The 5027-nt window shown below is 44.4% G+C and overlaps 1 long non-coding RNA gene across 2 annotated transcripts; it reads right to left on the bottom strand.

Moving 5' to 3' along the window:
- Window positions 1-249: 249 nt before the first annotated feature.
- Window positions 250-4521, bottom strand: LOC140846255 (uncharacterized). 2 transcript variants are annotated; one of them, XR_012125272.1, is made up of 4 exons: window positions 4383-4521; window positions 1109-1199; window positions 937-1016; window positions 250-376 (listed from the first exon to the last, which is right to left on the bottom strand). It is a non-coding gene; the product is annotated as an uncharacterized lncRNA (long non-coding RNA). The 2 variants fall into 2 exon arrangements; XR_012125271.1 differs by having other exon boundaries at window positions 250-1016.
- Between the last annotated feature and the right edge of the window lie 506 nt (window positions 4522-5027).

Raw genomic sequence — 5027 nt, forward strand, 5'->3', positions numbered from 1 at the left:
CCATGGGCCTCCAAAGCAGAGGATCATACCTTGGAACTCAGTGACCCCACTACAGAACTGATGCCCTGTGAGATCCTACATCTGTGTCTAGCTCACTTCCTTGTCTGATACTTTAAAATTAACTTTCTGATTTCAACCCACTGCATTTGTGAGCTATCCCTGATAATGACCTATTATTCATTGTACAGAAGTAAATTATGTCTATGTGGTGCTAGTTAACTATTCCTGCATGTCAAATTAACACAAAACTTGAGATAATCCATGTTTTATTGTCTCAGAGATCCTGTGGGTCAGGAATCTGGGCATGGCTCAGCTTGCTCCAGCACCTCAGGACCCTCACAGATGGCCATCAAGGTATCACCTGGGGTGTAGTCATCTGAAGGCCAGACCAGTAAGGATCTGTTACAAGTTGGCAATGTTGTTGGCAGAACTGAAGTCCTTGTGGGCTGTCGGACTGAGTGGCTCCGTTTCGTGCTGGCTATTGGCTGGATGTCATCTTCAGTTCCATGCTACATGCGCCTCTGCAGCATAGCAGCTCATAACATTGAAACCAGCAAAGGAAAGAATCTACTAGTGAGAGGGAAGTTACAGGCCTCCAGAACTTAATCATGGAGGTAACAACACATTATCTTTGCCTTATTCTCTGGGTTAAAAGAGTCAGGAGCCAAGCTCACATCCAACAGAAAGTGAGCAGAGCAGGAGGCAAGGATCACTGGGAACTGTCTCAGAGGCTTCCTAGCACACCATGTGTCATCGTAATGGAACTGAGGCTCAATTAGGGACAAGACAATTTAACAAAGAAGTCCAAAAACAGTGGCTAACGTGGGATAGAAGTTTACCTTGCTCTGTCTCATAACAAATCAGAGGACAGCAAGCAATCCAAGGTGGAGAGGCGGCTGTGCCTCTAAAGGAAGCAAGAATCCAGGTTCCTTTTACCTTGCGCTCACCTCTTCCCCAGGATGCTTCTCTGGTCCTGATGGTCAACACTGGTTTACACCTCATACTCATTCTAATCCCTGAGAATGAAAAAGAAGGGAATAAGAACTGAATCAAATTAATTTTAAAGGTGTGCTGGAGCAGGGAAGTTGTGCAAATCACTCCTACTTACATCTCATTGGTGGGAACTTGGACCATGGCCATATATAGCTATGTAGAGGCTGAGAAATGTAGTCTTTTGCTGGTCAGCCATGTGCTGTGCCCTGTCAAAATTGAAAGGGGGTTTCCAAGTTGAACATTTAATTTGTTACTTTCTGATTATAAAATAGATGTTTATTCATCCCAACTCTGACAAGCTCTTTATAGCCACGATGTTTCTCTAGAAAATACTGTATGTTGATAGGCATGGCCACCAACCCTAGATGAACAAACTTCTGCATGATTGAAATATTACCTCCAGCCTAAATGCAAGGCAGTTCAAGGGAGGTATATTCCTAAGGTAGAAAGAAACATTAAGTGCATTATAGATGATGTCAAGATTGTATGGCTGTACTTTTCTTAATGTATCTAAAAGTGCTAGTCTCCAAAGTTACAAAATATTCAAATTCTTGGGAAATTGATAATAAGAGAAGGATTCTTCACTTTGCACACGTCTTCATCACAGTCTAGTAAATCAAAAGGGCCCCTGGTACATTTCATTTATTGTAAAAGATTAACTTACTTAAAAAGAGACACTCTATTCTCCCCTATTGACATAAAATAAACTGGTGCCTGATAAATCCTATTAGAAATACAAGCACTATTAGGTTTGGATTGCCACGGTGTCAGAGTCACTTCCAGGCACTGGTAGTGGACTATTCCCAATGGACTGGAGGAGATCGGGAATAATGCCATTTTTTTGGAATTCCTTTAGCATCTGTGATGTCTCTTGATAACACACTTACCTGACAGTGTGCAATTTCTTCTCTGTTTTAAGTAAGAAAGACTCCAGGCTTCTCTAAGAAGTTTCACAGAGTCTTCAAATAGTTATCCTAATCTGATGGCATTTTGCCAGTCATATTAAGAAATTCAGATTCATCTGTGGTCTTTCACTTAGTTACTGACAACTTATAACTGAATTTCAGAGTTTTTTAAAGTAAAATACAATTAGAAGGTTTGTCTTTCTTGCTCGTTCCATTTTCTAGTATAAGGAATATCAGCGTGGATCCCATGCAACTGTTTTGGGAGTTCCTTGAAACTCTTGAAATAGTATATGAAATGTGTCTGTGTGTAAAGGATCTTAAGAGGGTCTTTGACACTAAAAAGGTTAAAAACAATTATTCCAGTGCTTGGATGACATAGTAGTAACATAAAACCTAAAAATAGTATAAATAACAACTGTCCTTTATTGAGTAAGTCCTACATGTCAGGTATTATGCTAAATGCTGTACATAAAATATATCATTGCATCTGCCCCTTAGCCCTATGAAATACACAGTAATATCCCCATTTAGTAGAAAAGGAGAGAAACCATGGCATGTTTGGGGAACATCACATACACGAGGAGTTGCGCTGCACAGATGGATGGAACAGGAGTAAGATTATAAGGCTGCCCTTAAGTTAGTAGAAAACAGAAGCTCATGTAGATTGACTGTCATATGACTAATAAATGACAGAAGCCAGTTTGAACACAGGGCAGTCTCACTGAGAAGCCTGCGCTTCTCATTTCCTGGCATGTTGCCCTCCTGCTACGATGGCAAACTGCCCCGTGCTGATGTAACATCCACACCAAGAGGAAAGTGTGAAGACAAACCTGAAGGTTTGGGTTTATTCATTTAGGTTTAGGGTTTGGGCTTTATTTGTCATTTGTTTTTTTCATTCATTCCTTCATGTATTTATCAAATATTTACTGAGCACCTCATGTGTGTTAATCCTGGTGCTAAATTCTGGGGCCTCGAGGTTAGATGGCACATTCCTCTTTCCTAGGAGGCTTAGGAGTCAGTGGGGACATAGGCCTGTTAATCCACAATGACAGCAGAAGGTACAAGAACTAAAATGGATTTATGAATTAGCAACAGTAAAAACATAGGAGAACAATAAATCTCCCTGGAGGAGCCAGAGATGGTTTGAAAGATGAGAAACCCTTGAACTGAAAATGGACAAGAGTATTTTTTAAGGAGATAAGTAGGGGAGAGTACAGATGAGAGAAGAAGGGAGAAAAAGAGAAAAAAGTTGGCATGTTCAGGGAGCTTCACACAATTTGACCTTATAAAAGCATGAGAAGTGAGTAGGGGGCACAGGTGGGTTGAGACACATTTGTGAGGCTGCATAGCGAGGTACAACTCTGAAAAGCCTTATCTTCCTGTCTACAGAGTTGATGAGATGCCACTGACACCATCTGAGCAGTGGAGTGACATGGTTCCGTTTCTGTATTAGAAGGGTCATTTCCAACAGCACTGGGGAGGATGGGCTGAGCAGGACTGAGACCAGACACTGCTATACCTTCTGGGAAGCCATGGAACAGCCAGGTAACCCGATAATGTTGTCCTGAACCAGGACAGTGGCAGTGAGGATGGATTCAAGAGAAAATTGGAGTGTAGGCCTTGCTGGTTGGTGGGTATGGAGGACGAGGACAGGGGAACAGGCTGGGATGACTCGCAAGTGTGTGACTCATGCACCTGGTACGGGGTGGTGGTGACACTCACGGGCTGGGGACACAGCCAGAGGAATGGATCTGGTGAGTTCAGTTTTGGACAAGTTGAGTGCGAGGGGCCTGTGAAGTGTCCCAGTGGAGACATCCAAAAGGCCATTCATTCCCTGCTGTGCCACAGAGGGCCAGAAACCTCAGGCCACCTCAGTTTCATGCAAGCTCAGGGAGAAAGGGCCCTCTCTCTATTTTGTGACCTTCTTTGCCAACTAGGCCACTAGAGCAAGCCTGCTTTTGCTCCAAGTCCCAGAGTCTCCTGAGAATTAGCTCCTTCACGATCTGTATCTGCTCTTTTGTTTTCCACTTTGACTCAGAGCCCCAAGTAGACATGTATGACCACTTCCCTCTTCCTTCACCAGAATGCTCAGGTCCCTCTGCACATGGAAAACAGAACACACGCATCGCAGTCTGGCTGAGGGTGAGGAGGTGTCCACACACCCAGTCTCCGTGTAGGGAGACTCCCCCTCCCGCTTCACATCTGTTTGGAATAAAGTCTAGGGTATGAGTGAAAATAGGACAGTACTTAGCTCAGTGTGGTGCAATAATAGATGGTTTTCATGTCTTTTTACTTGCCTTTATTTTAAAACTGTCCTGTTTGTGTCATAACAAAACTTTGAAAAGATGTAGAATTTATGCTCTTCTCTCAGTTACTTTTGCTGCCCCTGCCTGAGGTTGTCTGTGGGATAACGAACTGAACCTGCCCCTAGATGCCAGCCACTGATCCCACACACCCCAGGTTTCATTTCTGCTGAGCCCTCACCCTGAGATCCACTGGAAATCACATGTCTGGTGGAAGGCAGCACCCACGTAAAAGAGAACTGATTGCTCTGAGCATTTGCTGCCCTGGAGAGAACGCAAAAGGGACCTGCAGCAGGTTGTGAGCCGAGTAAAAAGGGAGCCCTGTTCCCCAGCAGCTGTGACGTCACCACACAGTACACGGAGATGGTGGCAATGAGTTCATAATACACAACGGTTGTCGCCGGAGGGCTGTGACTTAGAGCAAGGAGAACAATGGAAAGGTAGCAGGAAGGAGCATGTCATCCAGGACGAGTGTGAAACACGGGATGCTGGTGTAATTAAAGCTGGGTCCCAGGGGCCACAGCAGAGGGTCAGGATGGTCCTAGGGCCAGAGCATCACTCACCTGGTGCTGTCAGGTGACACCGCAGCCTGAACACCTTAGACACACTGTCCTCTGACCTGCAGTACTCATCAAGGGGGAAGTTAAAAATTAACCGCGGCATTTCCACCCCCCCTACGCACACCTGCAGACTACAGAAATGTCTCCTACTGGAAGCCTCTTGGCCTGCTGGCACTGTATCCTTCATGTAGCTACTTTTTATTGTTTCACGGCCAACGGCAGTGCTATTTCTGTACTGTGAGTGTTTCTGCAGAAAGGCCTCCTGG

The sequence above is a fragment of the Manis javanica genome, chromosome 14, assembly GCF_040802235.1.
Source record: "Manis javanica isolate MJ-LG chromosome 14, MJ_LKY, whole genome shotgun sequence".
Classification (NCBI taxonomy): domain Eukaryota; kingdom Metazoa; phylum Chordata; class Mammalia; order Pholidota; family Manidae; genus Manis; species Manis javanica.